This window comes from Odontomachus brunneus, unplaced genomic scaffold, assembly GCF_010583005.1.
Source record: "Odontomachus brunneus isolate Ranch 3 - 2012 unplaced genomic scaffold, Obru_v1 Obru_scaffold_081, whole genome shotgun sequence".
Lineage (NCBI taxonomy): Eukaryota > Metazoa > Arthropoda > Insecta > Hymenoptera > Formicidae > Odontomachus > Odontomachus brunneus.
In genome coordinates, this window is record NW_022639531.1 from 758786 (window position 1) to 781252 (window position 22467).

The 22467-nt window shown below is 45.3% G+C and overlaps 1 protein-coding gene across 7 annotated transcripts in view; it reads right to left on the reverse strand.

Annotated features, from left to right (window-relative positions):
• LOC116847586 (neurogenic protein mastermind-like) overlaps positions 1-22467 on the reverse strand; it is a 296566-nt gene that overhangs the window by 21657 nt on the left and 252442 nt on the right. The gene's annotated exons all lie outside the window — the stretch shown is intronic.

Sequence of the window (22467 nt, forward strand, 5' to 3'; positions counted from 1 at the left end):
CTCTCTCTCTCTCTCTCTCTCTCTCTCTCTCTCTCTCTCTCTCTCTTGTAAATGCAGAGCCGTCGGTGAGAGCGTTAATAAATATCGCCATGGTATCTTCCGAGACATACACATGGCTTCGTCGCGGCTAATATATAGGAGTGTCTCATGTCAGTAGGTATAACGCGCCGGAATCCTGCAACTGGTGTTTAACGGCTGGATTTTTCGCGTGTAATCTTTACGACGTGATGCCGCGTGCCTCGCATCGACGGTGTAATAACAAGTTGCTCGCACAAATCGACTTTAAACACAGGATTCGACTGTCGAACGAGACAGGCCTGACGCAAAAATCGGCCCACGCTTCTTTAGACACCTTAACGACACGCGTGATTACACAGCAGCTAAGTCGCTAATTGCGCGTACGCAAAGAATGCGGCAAGAGTCTCACAAGAGGACCACAAGAGGAAGGTAAAACCCTGCCAAGTTGCACGCTCTCCGCCAGACCGGCAATCATCTCGCTATCTACACTTCTTTTCATCAAATCGTGTTCTCGCCGCGAAACACATCGCGATACATGCCACTTCGAAAATCTCGTCGGCTTGTTGTCCTCCGACATTTATTGGGTCCGATTGCATCGTGAAGTTTTGCTGCTCCTCTACGGGATTGTGTAGTTTATATCTCTTATTCCGTTACTGCGCGAAATTTTGTCATCCAAAGGGACGACCGGCAGCGCGGCTTCGCCACGGGGCGGCGGAAATTTAATTTCGGAAAAAAAAAGGCGACCGAGACAAACGGAGGACTATTGTGTGTGTCCTGTGTCGTCGGTCGTATCGGCCGACAATGATACGAAATGGCTACCGTTCTTCTATATTTCATGGTGCGGAAGAGGAACGGGGAGTATAAGGAGTATAACGGCGAGGTATAAGCGCGGACTGTGTCCCGTCGATGACCTTTCGACCTCGCGGATCTCTCCTATCTCTCTCCCTATTGAACCCTCGTAATCTAGTTGCGAGTTTGTATCTCGATACATCCCGGCGGTCCCCCGCGGCTCTAAGCATCGCCCAATTGCGTATCGCATGGCTGCTCAGGTTTTTATGGGAATGCACGGCCATAACCATATTCATAGTTACATCTTATATTGAAGATTGTCTTAAATGACTGTTCATCCTCAGATGCCGATAGATCATTTCACTGGTTATGGAGTATCTGAAGGAATACGCTGAAGGTGAACTTAAGGTGGTCTTAAATTTAAGATTTGACTCTGAATACCGGCTATAATGATTTTGGGGAATCGGACAGGATTCCCACAATTAGATGCCAAGAAATTTTCTTTACGGGATATATGTACAAGGTGGCTCGCGGTCAGAGCGCAATGTTAATGCAGATACCCGGTATACCGCGATATCTGAATTTCGCATGTAGAACGCGAACGATGACAGACACTTATGCAAATGCACAGGTGTGGAGTCGCCTCTCTCTCTCTCTCTCTCTGTGTTGATAGCCGCTCAGTCTATTAAAATGTCGAGATATACGACGTATATAGGTACACGAGCGGCATACATACGCGTCCGTAGACACATTGTATATTAGCGAGGAGCCGTACATAAGACCGTCTACCGATACGCGCGGATAATTATACGCGTAGTCAAGGATCGGTATTTAGTACAACCACCACTACCACCGCCACCAGTGTAATTTCGTAGCTGTACACACCATGTATAAGCGTGCCGCGCTGTACATAACATTTGAAGACGGCTACATACAGCCGCATTTACATGTGTAAGGGAATTACAATTATTACGTCTGCTCGATGCATATCTCATACACGTGCACCTTGTCCGATAAGCTATATGCATATATGTATAGTCGGTTACAAAACGGTTTGCACAGATTTTTTTATAATGAAGTTAGGAGCACGCTCCAAGTTGTCACCATCGCGAGCCACTGCTCACGACTTGCTTGGTAATCCGTTATGACAGAAGCCGAAGTGACAGCACGAGACACCCGAGACATCACAAACGGAAGATTCAGGAAAACGTAATATTTATTATACGCTTATCTATCAAATAAAAATAGATTAACGGCCCAATATTTACATCATGTGTTATCATATCACATTGCATGCACAAGATATCTTGGACCCCTCATCGCGTTTCGGTTTGTGATTTAACCATCGAGGTACTTGATATCGAAAATTCGAAAATTCCGAAAAATACGGTCCAATTTTCGTCGAGGTGAAGATCTATGTTGAGCAGTTGACAGTTGAATCCGTGAAATCGTAGTCCCGGAGCAACCCGGTGTATGCGTGTGTACATAATTACGGAGGGAAACGCGGGAATAGAAATGCAAAGGTAAATCGCAGTAATGTGCACGAGTGAACGCGAGCGTTCTCAACGCGTCCGAGTCGCGACGAAAATTCGCACGGAGTGACCGCCCCGCGACGGTAGGTACTCAGGTAAACGGTCGTACACCAGTTTCAGTCGGGAAAATGGACGCGCGTACGTGTGTGCTGGTCGCGAACCCACACGTGTGGGTTCTACGACGGAGGCTGCGAGAGGTCGCGTATCCCGGTAGGGCATAGATATGACCGTGGTAGGAGAAACCTACTCGGCCGGTCGCGCATAATTAGCCTAAATCACGACGGCGTCCCGTCGAGAGAGCGTCCTGGACGCGACATCTGCGTAGCACGTGTCTTGTTACCGCGATGTTCATATGAGGGCTGCTGCAGAGAGGGCGAGGCAGAAAGGGGGAGAGTTCAGTTGGCTCGCGCGTCTACGGCTATCGCGAACTAAGGAAGGACACGACGGCATACTAATGGACCACGGCGTGCAACTAACTTTGCGAGCCGAAATGTCGGAGATCTAGCACTTCGGGTCTGTCTGTATGCGTTTTATAAGCCGAAGCGTCGCGCGACTGCGAGCTGATCAGAGATCACGGGTCTTTGTGAATGGTTTCTCCTTTTGAATCTGTATACATTTTTGTTGAACATCACAACATACTAGTAGAAAAGGTCGGAGCTAGATAGCACATTTCTTCGGAAGTTACACTGAGAGAAAAATGTATGATATTTGGAATTATAATGGCATAGTAAAAAGATTATAGTTAGGAATATAATTTTTATAGTAAATGTTACCATAATATTTGTAATACTTACAATATAAGCATGGTATAACTGACCCTGGTGTAAAATTTTTACCAAGAATTATAATTATTTGAAATAAAAAATATAATAAGGTATTAAATGGTAAGAGAAATTAACTATTTTATATAGTCAATACAATTGGAATATTTGGCAAATATAGGTACATGTAACTATATTCCCAAAAAGTGCTTTACCATACATATAGAATAATAAGATGGTGACTATAAATCTGTGTTCATTCTACTATATCTTCATATTTAGATGAACTATAAATATACGTTTGATACAAAACGAACTATAAAATATAGTGAGATTATAGTTATTCCAACTATTTTTTTCTCTCAGTGTATAACTTCTCAGATAACTAATTGTTGTGATTGTGTGACTGTATAGAGAGATATGAGATAGAGAGAACGTCCTGTTTTTATATCAATAATCCTATAAATCGTGTATTTTCTTGTAATAACCAAAATACAAACTAATGGACCATACTAATACTAATGGACCACGGCGTGCAACTAACTTTGCGAGCCGAAATGTCGGAGATCTAGCACTTCGGGTCTGTCTGTACGCGTTTTATTAGCCGAAGCGTCGCGCGACTGCGAGCTGATCAGAGATCACGGGTCTTTGTGAATGGTTTCTCCTTTTGAATCTGTATACATTTTTGTTGAACATCATAACATATTAGTAGAAAAGGTCGGAGCTAGATAACACATTTCTTCGGAAGTTATAACTTCTCAGATAACTAATTGTTGTGATTGTGTGACTGTATAGAGAGATATGAGATAGAGAGAACGTCCTGTTTTTATACCAATGATCCTATAAATCGTGTATTTTCTTCTGTAATAACCAAAATACAAACATGCTGCAACATGACCATCTTAGCTCGAAGTTCTGTATATGCAAGAAATACGAAAAGAATAGCGTGATTGTGTTAGTGACGATCGTCTCTGTGTTATCGACATTGTTCGAGTTCGTCATTGACTTCAGCATCCCCTTAGGGTATACAAACTTTTCAGATATTCTTAAGCTTCATATGTGAAAAGATACAGTAATATTCTTCAAAAATTTTCCGTTTGAAGTATCCATACTTTTTTATTTACAAGCTGCGGAACTTTTGCATTAGAAAAATATTACGCTGACAGCTTGAGATTTTATGTTTAAAACTTTTTCGTTCCCGTCACATATTAAGCAATGAATATTGAGCAATAAATCCTATTTATTTTTGCACGTACTTTCAATGCCTGAAAGCATTTATGTACAACCAATACGACGTAAACTTTGCAAAAAAATAGTATTTTGTCAGTTCTGAACTTCTGGCGAAGTTTTCAGCATCCCTTTAAGCCTATTCTACAATGGCAATAAGCAGTAAAAAGCAGATAGTAAGAGTAAAAAATTGACCGATCAGAGTGGATTATTTTTCTTATATTCGACTGTGATTAGTCAATTTCTTATTCTTACTTTTTACTATTTACTACCATTGGAGAATAAACTCTAAACGTCTAGAGACAATACTCGCGGACGAACGGAAGGCGATTGTCTGCTGCTCGCTATTGCCAAGCCTAATATAACGAGTCCTTATATTGACCGAATTCTCACACTATCAACAAATCATCAGACATTTCCGTATCGCTCGTCTGGAAGGACGCTTCGACGCCAACTCGTGACGGCTTCTCGGCACTGATCGTTTCTCCGAATTCCAAGGATTCTTGTCATATTCGCGTCCCCACCAAAGTTCGAATTGAGACATTATATACCTTCACATATAGTCCTTGATATTTAAGAAGGGATATTGATATTCATAACAAGACAATAATTTCTTCAATCGTTATTTTTGCTTGGAAACATAATGATACACGAAAGATAAAATTTCAATTCGTATGAACGGATACCAGACGACGGTTAATGAATGTCTTTTATATCTTCGAGGAAAATTCTACGCGTGTCATTTTCAAGCGTGTTTGATTTTGAGATCGATATTTCTCCACGTCTCGTGGTAACGAACGTGACGGATAAAGGGAAACGAAGAACACGGACGTTGGACGTACACGGCTCGAAACGAGAGCACGCGCCGTCTGTTTTGAAAAATCGATAATTACGCCAGCGGATTCCACGAATCACGGGCTCTCGCAATTAAGGCCAGTTAATAACGTGACCGGTGTTATTAGCGGGCGACTTACAGGAACCGATAAATCGAAGGAGGCACAAACTAGACAGCTCCTCCTCCTCCGCTGTAGGACAGATCGATATCAACGTGTTCAATTGAAGCTTTTATTTTTAACGTTCGCGGTTTGTTTGAAATGAAATCTTCGGCTGTGTTATTATAATATCGTCCGGCCATCGCGGTCGTTGAATCGATTGAACTCGTTCGCAGTGCGTGTCCTGCTGCATCAGGATCACGTTGACTTAAACGACGTATGCATATTTATGACAGCTTAAGTATAACATCGAGTTAAATGGATATATAATTGAATAATTTTATAGCACCGCAATTTTTCCTCGCACGTTCAGCTCGATCAGTATCAATTAATTATCTCGTGTCTCGAGTTTCCGGCTGAAGTGCGCGTTTATACATATGTTCGCGATTACTGCTCTTATCTATCTACAGAATCAATTCCTCGCTTCAATCATTGCCACGCGACAGTGAAAATTTCTGCGCTGCGCTTGTCACACGAATTGCATTACTTCTACACATCCACCTGTTACGTAAAGAGAACCAGAATACTCGAATATCACGAATATCTCAAGTCAGACAGAAGTCTCTCTTGTCAAACGATAGTCTCTTTTCACCAGATAGTATCGGGTGATGTCCTAAGCGGAATCCTAAACAAACGGTGATACGTTGAGACATCCCGCCCGCAACTGCCGGGCGAGCCGAGGAGTGCATCAAAGGATCGTAAAAGGAAACGCTGAAGTGATTTCAGGCCCGCAGAAAACCTCGTGCGTGCGAGAGGGCCGCGTAGATGGAAGCGCAGCGGTCGAGGCGACTTACGAACCGTCGTGTTATTAGCATACTGCACAGAGCCATCGTACTGACACAGTCGATACACTCGACGATAACGGCGTGTACGTGCCCGCGTCGTGATGCACACAGGCGCGCACAGTCGAGGAATCGCATTGTGACTAATATCACGATGTGGTAATCGCTAATCATAGCGCTCGTGCCCGAGGTGCTCATTCGCGGATAGGATCGCGGGACCGAAGCGGTGCTTCAAGCTGCTGGATACAGACATAACGTATCCCTGCGCTGTTTTTCTATTTAGTTTTGTGAAACTGCAAATGCTCGGACAGAGTGAAAGTACAAATGTCAATTAGTAGCGGGAGATACATGTTACATAAAATAGAATTTTTCAAATTCTTCATTTACAAAATTTTATTCGCCTTTGATATAACACGAAGTATCTCGCTATACGTTGACATTTGCACTTTCACTCTGCATAAGCATTTGCAATTTCTATACAACCAAGTAGAAAAACAGTGGAAAATACGGAAGCTGTATTATCGACGGTGTCTAGCATTCCTTTCAAGGCTCTTGAATGACTCAATGCGAAATTCTGGGTTGATAACGTTAGAAGTAAAAAAACGCAAGTCCCAAATTCTTACGTGCCATTTCCAAATAAAAAAAATATTTATATGAGAGAACATTCTGACTGATTAAGCGTTACTTGTGAAATATTCCAAAAACACTATCCTGTTCATTTCAGAGCAAATAAATAGCCGTAAAGTTAAGATGACATGCAACCTTCCTCTTTAATCTATCTTTCCTCGTGACTTCGCTACGTTCATTTTACTTTCACCTTTTAAAACGCTTTAAGTACTTTGTCGAATTATAAACTCGTGACTTCGTCACGTTCATTTTATTTTCATCCTTTAAAACACTTGGAGTACTTTGTCGAGTGATGAACTTATTCGGATAGTTAAAGTATGTTTTGTTTAATTATAATGTAAAATAAAGAGACCAGAAAAAAGATTTAGACAACTTTAGGTTTCCCACTTAGAACTGCATGTTTCAAGTGTGAACTAAACCCCCTGAATCTAACTGGATCCCAAGAAATTTTCTATGCGGGAGACATGCCTCCGTAACAATTCAGAGAACCACTGATAGGTTTTACCGGGTGCAACGCACCGTGGTTCGCGAGTACACCGCGCAGATACGGCTTGCGGCGATCCGGCCGCAGGAATGGCATCCTGAAGAGAGCGACCTTGAGATGGACACCTCACGACGCAGAGAGGTCTCGGCGCGATGAAAGGGCAGACCGAGGCGGACATATCTCGCGCATATTGCGCGCGTTACACCTACCGTGGTGTTATAGCAGCGGGTCATGCCGAGCGGTCGCTGCTCATGGAAGGAACGGTACGCAATTGCGTACGAGAGGAGCTCGACTGTACGACGCTGGTCGACAGAGAAGAGGGAGCGAGAAGGGGGACGAAGAAACGACGGGAAAGGCGAGAGGGGCAGACAGAAAGAGAAGGCAGGCGTGAAGGAGGACGGTTCCACGGGCGAGCCGCACGAGTCTCCGCGGCCGGTGACCTCTGCCCCTCTTCCTCACCACTGCCTCCTATTCCTCGTACACATGCAGTGTGTGCTAAACGCCACCCGCACCACCTCCACCTCCATCTCCACCTCCATCTCCACCACCACCACCACCACCACCACCACCACCACCACCACTACCACCAGCATCACCACCACGCCACCGTCGGCGGCGCCGCTACCGCTGGTGACAGCGCCGACGTTTCCATCACCTCCCGGTGCGCCTGACGACGACCCATCTCTAGTCGGCCACCCCTCGCCGTCGCCGCTGAGCGTCGGTCTCCTCGCCACCCTACGTGGCGCGGATATCGTCACCCTTCGCATCAATCGGCGCCTCGATTGCTCGCGCAGTCGGCTTGACCCGTACGACGAGCGAGCGAAGGGGGTGACCGAGGTTGCGCGCTTTGCCTCACGCTCGGCTTACCGACAACACAAGAATTAGCCGCCTCGTCTCGTGACGCGACGCAACGTAATGCAATGCGTCGCGACGCAACGCGTCCGTGCTGAAAATTAGGCGAACCGCGACGCGTGCAAGCACGCGTGAGTACGCGCAATGCAGGTAACAGCACAATAAAGATTCCTCGCATGAATTGCTGTGGATCGCGCCAGGTCGTCTCGGCAGGCTACGCCGTGAGCAGTGAGTTGCCCGTAACTTCAAACGACGCCTGCTTCGAACGTGCGTGAAATTCACTCGCGAAACAGAAAATAAAGACCAATAGAAAATTGAGATATGGATAATAGAAAATAAAGTCGATCTAAATTACGCTGTTGCTGTGCAAAGAGTTCAGGTGGCTGCATCTAGCTGCACGCTGATTAATGAAAATTTCAGTCAGTCTCAAATCGGCATCCAATGGAAGATCGAGAGTGCTACGTGGGGAACGGCGTCGCGCGACGAAACGTTAAAATCTTACAATTATCGATTCTCCGTAAATAACATCGTGACACGATGTGATGGGGATGTTTTCCATCACCACGACGCGACGAGTCGCGTTTGTCAAACTCTCAGAGCTCACTTTCCGTAGAATGATGATCATACTGGCTACGCGTTACAGTCGTGTGTAATTCTCGAAGCAGTTTGCTGTTTTATCCTATCGAACGCAATAATTGATATACAACTAAATTTTCTTATTTGTTATCACAAAAGCATACTGGCGTTATCGACTGAAGCAAAAGCGTGCAGTTTCCGTAGCATTTTTGTCTCGATTCTCGACAGAAAGCTTATGTTTGGGACAAAAATGGAATTCCCAATTAGTATCGTAGTGAGATAATCAGTTTCGAGTCAAATTTGGGCATTTTAATTGGAATCTATGCAGTATTCTGAGGAAATTGCTATGATGATGCTACACCACGACGATTCACGCTAGGAATCTGTTTTCTATTGCTGTGTGTGTGAATTGGTTCTCTCATCTTTCTTCCATCAAATTTTATCTGTATATCTTTTTAAGTTCCGAAAGTGTTCACTAGTTCAGCAATAAAAAACAGACCTTAGTTCGTTCGATTTAATATGTGTTCTATTTATTTATTGCGTCTGTAAAATCCGCATTCTCTTTCCCGAAGAGATTTCTCACCGCTTTTCTTCCCCTCGCGACGCTTCGCAAGCCCATTTTCCACGGTTCTCGAGTTTACGAGTGGTTCGACCGATCCGCCCTTCGAGTCGTGCATGAGGACCTCCGCAGTGGAGTAGTCTGACGCGGCGCGAATCAGTAGTGCGACCGTTACAATTGTCAGACGTGACGGTCCGTCCTGTGACGGTGCGTTCTACTTGCGCGAGTTCGCCTCGTCTACTTCGCGAATCTCGCTGAACGACCAATGAAAGCGCAATTAACAGACCAAGTTGCGTGATAATGCGTGTCAATAAAACGTCGCGACGTGAATATAAATAGAGCATTAACGCGCGCGCGATTCACTCGAATGTTTATCGCGAGGGAGCAGCTACAGTCCGTCGTAGACTGGAGGAAATCCTATTACCAGCTTTTTATCTCAGAGCGTAAAACCGGAGAGCGTAAAACGGAATACGCACGAAGGTGACCGCCCTAACGACATCGCCGGGTTAATTTTGAAACGGAGCTCGGATCGATAATGAGCGCCTCGTGGAGTATCATCCACCCGGACTCTAAAAACTGGATGTACTCCGGGCTATCCGCCGGGGGTGTGCGAAGGGCGCGGTCACGTGACTGCGGAACAGCGACAGACTCTGTGCGGAGCCGTGGAGGGTGAAAGACGAAGTTCCGTGAAGGGTTTGAAGGCCGCACGCGACCACCACCTACGTCTATTCTCCCCGCCGCTCGTGCCATAACTCTACCGTTTCTTTTCTCCGCCGCCGTTTCTCGGGTGCCATCTGTCTCCTTCGTTCTTCCGCAGCTTCTGTTCGTCGTTTCCCAGTCCTCCCCCGCCCCCTTCCCTCTCGCCACCCAGTGTGAGCCCTGTAACGACCTTGCCTTCTTCTCGGTGCGCTCGAGCCATCGGATTGCTCGATTCGAGGTATCGCCGCGGAAGAACCGCCATAGGCGGCGTCCCTCGGGGGAACGAATCGTAATTATCACGCTCGCGAATTGACGTTCGGGTTGCGCTCTCTTTCTCGCGTTTCATGAGATATCACGCAATCTTGACCCAGGTGGACTTTTGTGACTTCATCACGACGTGAGACAATCGAATGAAGGAAACTCTACAATTTGATTTAATTAAATTTGCAAAGCAAATATACTGTATTAAATTGAGCATTAAATTTACATCGCGCAACACAATGCAAACTTGTCGTTATATGCTGCAACAAATCCAACAAAAGTTACACTGAGATTTACGTATTACGTTTTACACGGCGTGTCGTTTTGTGCAAATTTTGACAATCTTTTCTCGTATTGCCGCTTCGTCGTGATAAATATGACTGTTCCACAAACTGCTTGTGAGGGACGCAACTTTTACGAATCAATTAGTGAATGAAATGTGCTGTCAGATTTACGTACACTTGCCTATCCGGGGACTGATAATTATGATTCATCGAACATCGTATCTTTTAATCAGGGGTATCTCTAAGCGCCGTAAGTACTTATCACAGCATTTGTTACACGGAAAAATGCAGTTTTAGGTTAGAATCGTCGCAATGTGCTCACTCCATTATAACTAAATCCAATATATTTCCATAAAACCGCGACAGGAATGCTTACACGGTATGGCGTTGCGTTTGCTGTTGCAATAACTTTACTCAACTGTGCAGGCAGCGCAGAGTTACAAGCTGAATAATATTTACAAAATATCGATATATTTTTCTCCTTTTACCGCCGGCGTAACATTGGAGCTTTTCTCACTTCCTTTTTTTTATTTTTTTGTTGGTGCGGTCTGTGTAAGCGAGCGTCGCGGGAACTCGGCCTCGCGACTGCGACGACCTCGGGGCCCGCGATGCGACGCCCGTGACTCGCCGCGGCGCGTATCAAGAAGGGGAGGAATGCGTTACGTGCTTACGTGCCGTGCAAGAAACGCGGATTCACGAACGTGGCACGCACACGCGGGCGCCAACGGCCCGCGAGAAATGCACACGCGGGCGGTCGACGGCGACGCTATAAGTCGCTAATTGTCACGCACATGTCTGCGCGCCGCGCGATCCGCGATCGAAAGGGAAAACGTGAGAATGAAAAGGCGAAAGAGTGGAGTCAAGTTTATTAACAAGCCCCGTTTATTAACACGACGCCGCCCGCGATATATACCTACAGGGATAAAGTGAAGAGAAGGGATTGGCCAATTAACGTTAATTAACGACCATTAACATAATCGTGAGATTTGTTAATTTATAACGAACGTAAATTGTATTCAGTGAGACGCGCGGGTACGTGTGCAGAGAATGACGAGAAGGCCCTCGGAAGATAAGCGATTCTGCAGCCCTTAAGCCTTAATTCTGCAGTCTACACGGAGAGAGAGAATTTTATAGTAAAAGTTATTATAGGATTTTATAACTCTCAGGAATAGATCGATTCTCTGCAGTAATTTACTATCCTATCATTTCACATGTGCTATTAATATATATTTTAGGATGAAAAAATGTGCTATTAAAATAGCTGCTACATTTCTAGCGGAATTCATTATTTCCTAGGAAGATAGACTTTATTAATAGTCCATTCCTGAGCTACTAAAAACATAGTCAAATTTAAAAGAATTTATACGAAAAGAAACTATAATTTTCTCTGTATAAAGATGCATCACTCTTTTATATATAAAATTTTCCATATGAATTAAATAATTATAAATTAAAATACGTTATAAATCTGTGTGTGTGTGTGTGTGTGTGCAGTTGTATTTTTTGATATTTTTAGGCATATTTCTTTTTACATACATATAGAAAAGCTTCAACTATAAGATAACGCGATAAAATCAAAATCTGCAAATAGATTTGCGCTATTTTGAGATTTTTACGAACGAGCAATCGAATATTCGAATCTTACAGACTCAACATGGTACGCTTGTGTGTTCTGTGTGAAAGTTAAACATAAAACAATAAATTTCAAACATCACAAGTTAGAAGTCCATACTTCGAAAATATTTTATTTTATATTTCTCATTAGAGAAACATTCGCTTGTCTACGCGTCTGAGACAATTTGACGCCCACGCATCCACTTACAGATCAATGTAGGAATAGATGATGATCTACCGCGTGGCTTTGTATTGGAGACATATTTTTCACGAAGTACAAGCGGATGCGAAAAAGAACACCACGAGGAGATGGTTCCCGGGAAGGTGGTGGCGAAATTCTCAACCACGCGCAGTATCTCTGCGTGCAACATAACTATTAAATATTCTGAGGAGGCTACAACGTTAAAATCAACTCAACAATCAGGTGAACGTGAGGTAGCAGGAGAAAGAAAATCGCCGCGGAATCTCTCCGGCGTTCTGCTAGAAAAATTCAAAGTCTCTCGGCGCTCCTTTACAGTTCGACGGCTGCGCTTACAGTTATGGCCCGAGTCATGCACGATCGCCGACGTGAACGTCCGTGAGCGACTCGAGTCCCCGTCGACGGTCAATTAGCCGCCGTGCGTTAGCCGACGCGGGACTCTCGAACGGAAGGTAATTAAGCCGATCGCCGGAGAGCGCCGTCGTCGTCGGGATGATTAGAGAGGCTCGCGCGACTCGACGACGGCGACGCACAGAAAACGTCGTGTCAAAGCCTCTTACGGACCGTTGTCCACGACGACGAGGCTGAACTTTACCGCTGAGCTGAAAGTCACGCGACGCGTTAACAGTGGAGAGCATTGCTCGAGCACTCGAGTGCCACCGTCGGAATTTCAACAGCAGAAAAGCTTCTTTTTTCGCGAATTCAGCCCGACAGAGGAGGAGATGACAGATCCTCCCTTTTATTTGCATTTCCCGAGTTTCACTCGCGCCGATCAGTTTTCAATACCAAGTATGACAGTAGGATCAAATGTCGGACCTTGACTCGTCAAGAGAAATCTGAGATAAATGTTTGCATTGGCGGGCCCACCTCCAATGATCTTGACATTGACATCGTCAAGATTCATGTCTCTGAATAATATTCAAAAGGTTCCGGCCGTCGCTCATTGTTTATTAAAAAGTCTCTAGCAAAGGAAGTTTTATGAATAGATCGTATTTTTCCGACATCGTGCACATTTAAGAAGTACACGTGTAGGAGCTCCCCAAAAATTTAAATTAACCTAATTTGTATTACTTTCATATTGGCATTCACTATCCGGCATAACAACTTTAATGTTTGTTTTTGTAACTAGACCTAGTTAATATTAAGACTATTAAGGTTAGTGCACGTTATCAATAGATGTAATATACATCTTTTCTTGGCACTATGTAGATATGTAAGGAACGTTTTGTCACATCAAAATATTTCCTTAGCCCTTGTCCATAACCTTGCTTTAAGACGTAAGCCATAAGAAATTGACCAACCACAGTCGATTATCCTTCTAAAAATCAATCATAGTTGATCAATTTCTTATGGCTTACGTCTTAAAGCAAGGTTGTGGACAAGAGCTTACACGTTTTGCTTAAAGATACTTCAACCGAAACTTTGTATAGGAACTTTTGATTATTTTTTCAGTACTTATTAATTTAGTACATATATGATAAACTCATTAATTTAGTAAAGCGAAAGTTCATGATATTAATCGGAATTTTTCGAACTTGTTTTGTTATAATCACTTTTTGATATAAATATTTCGGTGGTAAGTACAAATCTACACAGTGTTGGAAAAAGATGTGCATTTACGCTCGCGGATAGAAAGATTGTCTCACTTTTTCGAACATGTTTCGAAACACATGTATCTTGTCCAGTGGGAGAATTTTCCCATTGGACAAGAGTAATATGTTCCAAAACGCATACGAAAAAGTGAGGCGACTTTTCTGTTTGTGAGCGTACATCCGTTGATAATATATACTAATATCAAAATGATACAAGTTAGCTTAAATTATAGATTAGGTTAGATTAGATTAAATTTTTCAGAGTTAAGACTGATTGTACTAACCTCTTGGTAAGCTACCTAGTTAAATCATATGTCTGTCTTCATTTTTTCTTTAAATTGGACAGACACATGATTTAACTGTTAGCATATCAAGAGACTGGAATATTCGGGCTTTAGAGGCGGCAAAGCCTTAGATTTGTAGTAGTAGTATTGAAATTAATATGTTCCAAATATCGGAGCAGACGATATGGCGATTAAGAAGTATAAATATATAAAGAAGATTACAGAATAGTATACTCCATAAAAGCAACATTCACGTAACGCAGATTAGTAATCATGACTGAAGTAAATACTATTTGATCTCCCATATGGTAGACTATCAAAAGCGTAAAAAAACGTATACGTACTCAACATAACACGTGTTGTTTATAAATTTCTTTAGCTAACAGTGTAAACAGTTTTTCCCTCCAGAGCACCAAGAAACAAAGCATATACAGGGTGTCTCACACTCTCCTCCGGGCATTTTGTGGGGACGTAGAGCAGGTTGAAGTGAACATAAAAGTCCTATACCGTTTTGCGATATTCGCAATAATTATCGAGATATTAATTGTAGAAAACTTGTAAATGAATAATCTACGTTATTATTGCACGATTTTGCGTGATAATGCACTCATCTTGTTTAATTAATAATTAAAAATCTATGTGATTATTTGCAAAATGGTAGAGGACTTTTTTGTACAATTTGACCTAAAATATAAGTACACGACGGCAGTCGTCGCTATTATAACTCATTTACCATATTCTGCATGATCATTTACACATTTTCTACAATTAATACCTCGATAATTATTGCGAATATCGCAAAACGGTATAGAATTTTTATGTTTACATCAACCCATTCTACGTCCCCATAAAATGCCCGGAGGAGAGTGTAAGACACCCTGTATGAAAAGCTCTTGGGATATACCGCCAAATAACGTAGATTATTCACATCCTTCTGAAATACAAGTTTAAATTTCGCACTAATATTCGCAAGTCTTACACCGGCTTTTCTCTACTTTGCTTCGAGTCAAGGTATCTTACGTAATATCCAGTCCATTATAGATCCATTATAACGCGCGGCGCTAGCGAAGTGTCTCTATCTCCGTTACACGCCCGATAACAAAGACCTATTACAGACCTATTACCGACCTTTCATGGCCCGAAAGAGACGGATTAGTTCGTCAGGGATTAGCCTTGGATGACACCGGTGCGAGCGGGCCCAGGACTTTCGGACGAGGAGTCCCCATCGCGTGCGAGTTAACGCAGTCGCTTAATGACTCGTAGGAAGGGTGGACAAGAAAGTAGCGAAGCGGAGAGGTCGGGTTACGCTGTGAAAGGGAAACGCTTGAATACGGTTTAAGCGGGGCGTGCAGCCAGCAACATACACGCACATGTACACACGCAAAGCGGGGGCGAGAGGCGTTGATATTCTCGTGGAGGAGCCCCGGTGTGTGCACGTGTGTATGTCGGCACACGGGACTTCTCCTGATCGATATTGCCGTGGTGCACGCCCGTGCCTCCGCGTGCACGTCTGCCATGTGAATGTACATATGTGTATGTACATATATACGTACTCTTTACTTCGCGGAATCATCGAATCTCTCCATACCTCGAAAGACATCTATCATTCCATTCGGCAAGTCAAGAGAGAGAGAGAGAGAGAGAGAGAGAGAGAGAGAGAGAAAGAGAATCGCTGTACGCGACTTCTTTTCGCTGCTTTATGGCACACCTATTTTCTCTGTTATCCACGGCCCCCCGTCGCAATATTTGCTGATATAGCAAGTCTGATTTTGGTCTTTTTAGTTTATCCTCAAACAAACGCGCAAACATGTCGTCGATTTTCACGTTAGATACTATTGTGGCTATTGTAATGCCGAGTATATTCCCGCTGGATGTGCTTGAGGGATTATTCCCGCTATACACTTCGCCCTACTACACGTAAGTACCACTGACCCAGGAAACTCGTGCTGCAAGCCGACAATTAGCGGCCAGCGAGCGTCGACAGACTGGTGAAGCGTCGGACGCGCGCGTCGCCGCGCTGATCGTCGATTTTCGCGGCCCACCAAGTTCGCGCGCACCACCAGGTCCAGAGATCGATCGCCGGTGTGTGCATGTGTGTGTGAGAGAGTGTTGCCGAGCACACCGTCTAACCAACCTCGTAGCATTCAGGTTTGTGCACACCGGTATGCCGGGCGTCGCGAGACCGAAGGGCGGAATTGCCGGAATTGCGATCGCGCTTGTTGCACAGACAGAGAGAGGAGAAACTTGGAGGGAGAGAGAGAGAGAGAGAGAGAGAGAGAGAGAGAGAGAGAGAGAGAGAGAGAGAGAGTGTGTGTGTGTGTGTGTGTATAGTGTGTGTATGTGTATGTCGCGACGACGGAAGGGATTAATTTTCATTAGCTCGCCTCTACGTGCGTGCGTATACGTTTATTTAGCGCCCGCGGCTCTGCGCCTAGAGACATCGCAATCACTGAGAATGCCGCGCGCGCGAAATCGAAGACAATCCACATAGACGTAAGGAAATTTGGTCGCAGCTTCATCAGCTGATTTGTAAATGTTGCATCCCTTATGAGTGGTTCATGTGTCATTCATATTTACCATATATAGCGACGAGATAGAAACATACGAAGGAAATGCGGAAAAAAATTATCAAAATTCACTCGAATATGTTGTGAGACATGAATAAAGAATGCAGTATGAAAGGCTGAGTGCAGCTTTTAGTGAATTTGTTGCTGCATCAATACAACGAGAAATTAACGCTGTCGCACGATGTAAATTTAATAATTACTTCAATGCAGCACATTTGCTTCATAAATGTAATCAAAATTGTAAAAAGTTGCTCCGTCGTCTCACGTCGTGATAATTATGAGAGTCAGTCTGGAAATATCTGCGTGAAATCGACGTCACAGGCCGATTTAATTTCTTCGTCGAGCCGAGCGAAGAGAGCTGGACACGACGTAAATCCTCGAAGGATTTATGGTACAGTGTCGCGAGACCGCGGAAAATCGTGTTTCCTTGGAATTAAGCGTGTCGTAACTGTAAAAACCGATCGGGAACCGATTACCGCAACGCGCCAAGATCGAGTCGACACGGCGGATCTTTTCCTCAATAATCGCGGGTTCGACACAAAGTAGCTCTAATAGATTGAAATGCAAACCTCGAGGTCGATAATTGAAGCGGCAATGACGCATCAGCCCCTTGTCCCGGACGGATCTCACAGATCTACTCTGTCTTTCTCTTTCTCTCTCCGGCGGTCGTAGTTTAATCGGTAAGCTTCGAAATGATATTAGTCGATCAAATCGAGTCCCTGTGTGTACCCAACCGGAATGGATATGCGAGGAGGTGTCGACGCCTCTTCCAGATGAACTAGAGAGAAAGAGAGAGAGAGAGAGAGAGAGAGAGAGAGAGAGAGAGAGAGAGAGAGAACCATCGGTTATTAGCGGAAAAACCAGAGAACAAGAGCCGGCGGTTACAGAGCGAATTGAATCTATGAGTGATTGATTTGTCGACGGGGAAAGAGGAGATCGAGTTTGGCTGGTGACAACACACAATATTTTCCGATGACGGATCACCTATCATTTTTCAATGACTCCGACGGCCGTTCAGCGACTACCGATCGTAACTTTTACTGATCCTGTAATAACTATCGGCTCACCTCGTCATCGGAGAATGTCCTGCATTGCTACATTTTTTTCCTACTGCCACAGTTATCTCTATCGATCCCCGGCCCCTCTCGTGCCAATGCAGAGCATCACGATTTTTAGGTTGCACTTTACACAATTTCCGCTTCACGACGTCGACATTCGACGGTCTTTTCGTGGGGTGAACGTGAAAACGGAGGCCGTCGTGGCGGAAAACAGGGCTTTTCCCATTGCGATATCGTCAATTATAATATTTTAAAGGCGCAATCGGCCGGTATTCTCGGACTATCCCAGCCGATAGCGTTCATCGTTATCGAAGGATCGATATGGCCGTTGCGAGGAGAGTCTCGGGCCGCGTCGGCTGATAGCACGGAGGGAGAGGAGGAGGAAGAGGATGACGGTGAGGGGCAACGGCGGCGGAGCTAAACGGCGCGAGTAGAATTTAGCGGTGGTTTGTGGAGGAGAGGCCGCCCTTTGAGAAATTCTTCGCGAGGGTGGATCAGAGGGAAAAAAAAAAACTGACAAACTGAGATACGGAGGATAAAGAGATGCGATAAAGGCACGACCAACAAAAATAAGGCGAACGATGGGAGAACGGGATTCAGACCAGCGCGTGAAGAGAGGGAAAGAGAGAGAGAGCGAAAGGAAGAGCAAGTTCCTAGCGAGAGAGAAGAGAGAAAGAGAAAGAGAGAGAGAGAGGAAGTGAGAAGGAGGGAGAGGAAGACACAGAGGTAGGGTGAGGGAGAGAACGAAGGGGAGAAAGAGACGTGAAGAGTAGCTACTGCTGGCTGTGGCTCCCCGATATCGATTTCCGATAGCGGCATTTAGTGCTCTGTATATTCTGTCTGGTCCCCATACGTGTCTGATACGAGGACATATACGTATCCGTGATAGGCACGACACCGTGATACGCGGCAGGCACCGAGAACCGGGCAAGGGGGATAGAGGAGAGGGAGAGGAAGGGGGAGGGGGAGTAGAGGAGAGGAGAGGCGAGGCCGCGGGCGCTGCAAATTGCAGTCAAGCGACATACAAGGTGACGCAAAGGGAACGGCCGATGCGTTCCCGATGAACCTGAGAGGCGAATGACCCTTTCGCGTAGCAATTAGAGAGGCTTCGAAGAGAGAGAGAGAGAGAGAGAGGGAGAGAGAGAGAAAGAGAGAGACCGAGGGAGAGAGAAAAAGAGAGAAACCGAGGGCCGGCAGTGCAATGTCGGCGGTAGTGTGCTTTGGAAGAAACAATCGGATGGAATTTCAGTGATCCTTCTCCTACTCCTTCACCTGCGATCACTGTTACTGCTGCATGCACGTAGACGTGAGCTTCTGCCGCTCTCTTACAGTTTAGTGAAGCGCTCGTAGGATGAACGCGAGGACTGCTCCTGTTCTCTCGAACGGGGATTATGCGATCGCGGCGGTTTTAGAGACCGCCGCGCGGAGATCATCGGGCATATATCGCCTCTGTCCTATGTAATAACGTCCGTGGGACTTGTCGGCGGGAAAAGCCGAGGAGAGAACGTAAGACGGTAAAGATCGCTGGCGATCGTAATTAAGCGCCGTAATAGGGTCTTCTCGCTTCCGTGTCTTTATGAAACGCAACGTGTTATTATTCCAGCGTTCTAACGGCATGCCATATCGGTTTCTATAAATACGCTTGCGGGAACGCGCACGCGCGCGCGTCCGAAGCTCTCCGGGCACGCGATGGACGCGAGAGCATTCCGGTTCTCATCAGGTAAACCGAGACTTTGACATCGCCACGTCGAATCAATCATCGGGTGTTTCGATGTCGCGCGCGCGACAATTATTTTCCCCGGCTAAGAATCGAAATGAAGGATCGGGCGGGAAAAAAAGATGCTCTTGGCGACCTGTTTGACCGCGTTAATCAAATCTTTCTCGATTCTACTGTCAACGGTAACAGCAACGGGCAAATGCGCAATAGAATAGGAGAATCCGTTCGGGTCGTGCAGTGCCCCGAAAAACACATATCGACATTTTCATCGATGCTAACTAAGATATCGCGAACATTACGACGTATCGATATTCTAGGATCTTATATTTCTCGGCTTTTTCGAATTTTTTTATCGGAAACCTTCCTAGCTCAAAAAATATCTTTATTGAGTTCTTTCATCGATATTTGCGTACTTTCATTTTATAAGTCTAACACTCCCGAGTAACAATCGTCTGCGTAAAATAGACACGTGGCGAGCTCCAGAGATTTTCTCGCATTTGGGATAAAGAAATCAATTATGGAGTAGGAGCTTATTTTCTTTATAAGGCATAGCAACCGTCAAAAGTCGTTGTAGTTTTTATAAAATTTGTCATATGTAACGCTGAACACCAAGCAGGAGATATGAAGATAGGAGCGACTTTTGTTTTGCTAGAAAATTAGATGTTATGGCAATTGAGTCGCTTTAGCTCGCATCAAGTAGGTTCAAAGACTTGGTGACTATTATCAATTTATGTGATATGTATCATTAAACAATTTGTTAACAAATAAAACTATATTGTTTAGTAATACTTATCATATTATGCAGTAAGTACACGAAACGTGACTAAATACTTTGGCAATAGTTGCACTATTTAGTAATTATTACCAAATTATTTGATATTATTAACTGAACCATTCCATTGATTCAACTAAATGAAGAATTCGTTTTACTAATTATTTTGTAATTATTACCAGATGATAATTGGTAGTTATTACTACATTTGATTTTAATTATATATCAAATATCGCACTGAAACTCTCAACCTAATGCATTTGTTAACTATTATAAGACTTCCTTTTCTGTGTACTCCATAATCAGTTCCGTTATCCTACACGGTTACCTCGTGCGGGCAATCTCGGCTTCTCGATCGGCGGGAACAAACTGTTCGATCCCCGATTGTACGCCACGAGATATCGCGGAACGCGGAACAGGGGCTCGGCGCGCGATTTACGCAGCCAGCGGGCTTCGCCTTCTCGCAGATTGAAGGATGCTCTCACCGCACGAGGCGAACGGGCTGGTCGTGCAGTCGGGGTGTAATTAGCCCGCACAATAGCGAAGGTGCCAGTAAACTCCTCATTAATCAAAACCTCCGTTTCCAAGAGGAGACGGTCCCCACCGGCATCGCGTTGGAAGGCGCGTATTAATTACTGCTTGCGGTAGCCTTTGTTTACCCCACCAATACTCCTATTTCCCCTCCCTACCTCTGCCCCTCTCAATCACGATTCCCTGTTTTCGTTTTATGAGCGAAAATCCCCGCGATGTCGATGTCGACGCATTGTTTCTTAATCGCCGATCGATACACTCGCCTAATCTGGGACGCTTTCGGAGAGGGGTTCGTAATATCATCCCCCGCACCTTCCCGTTCCTCCCTCACCAGCGGGGTTGATGATTATAAATACGAAAGCATCGACCCGTTCGCCATCTCCCTCGTTTCCACCCTCGCTTCTGTCTCTCTCTTTTTCTCTCCTCCTTTCTCTCTTACTCTCTTTCGTTCGCAGTAGCTGCATGCCATACTTGGAGATCTTGCGATGGTCGAATGAACTGCTCCAGTTTCCAACTTCGCGGCCCTTGAAAGGGATTGTCTACGAAATCGATTGCGTGCGTGCGATTCAGCGCGCGATGCCCTCAAATCGACGCATATTGACATCGCGAAGACCAAGCGATCGCAAATTACAACAGAAATCGCCGTGTAGGTGGGCCTACACGGCAGACGGACGAGGCACGAACGAGTACAGTAATTACGGCAGAATTCGCGGATTATTTGCGCGAGAAGTGCACGAGACCGCAGGTACGGCGTGGGTGAAGCGGCGGAGGGGGCCGAGGGGAGAGGCCAGGACGGAGGAAGTGGTAATCGATGCTCGGCACCAATTAGTAAAACCACCCCGCCGGACTGCCTTTGAGCCGCTTCGCGGAACAATGCACGACGGAAGGTATCGATCGATTCTTTGGAACTTCTCCAGCCGCGAAGGGAGCGTCGCGCATCGCCCCCCTCCCCCGCGTTTCGCGAGCCACGCGCGAGTCACGTTAGTCACGCCGAACTGAGTGCCATTCCGCCGCGATACCTGTCATCTTGTTGCAATGTGACGCGGATGTATAATTCGCCCAGCGTTAATTAGGAAGCTGCTAATTAATATCCAGCGAGTAGTCGCCATGGAGAGACGGAGCGTTGAGGATTTATTAATCGGTTGAATGCAAATGTAAAGAACGTTACAGCTCCACCGTAGCGTCGTGAAGACAAAGCCGTCCTTCCGCGCGAGATAAGGTAGAGTGCTGCACCCTTGCTTACCGGGCATCATCCCGTAGTGGCCTACTTTGCACAAGCTTGGTGTGTACGTGCGTGTGCGCGCGCATGCCACAGACATGTGGAGAAGCGTGTCCTTGCGAAGTTTCGTCGGCTCCTGGTCAACGTTCCTACGCTGCTAGCCAGATATCGACCGGCCGGAGGATGAGGCGCGATTTAATCCTCTGGGGGTAAAAAGGGCAAGACCGAGAGGGAGGCAGAGCGAAGGAGAAAGAAGGGGGAAGAGAGACAGAGAGAGAGAGAGAGAGAGAGAGAGAGAGAGAGAGAGAGAGAGAAGGGGGCGGGAGAAGACCGAGGATCGTCAAGAGCTCGCTCGCTCTCCTATCATCTTGCGTGAAAGGGAATTGTCTCGTAAAATAGTCAGGCGCGGCGGGAAAGTGTGAAAGTCTCTTAAAGAAGAAGCCCGTAAATCGATTCTTACGATTAGGAGGG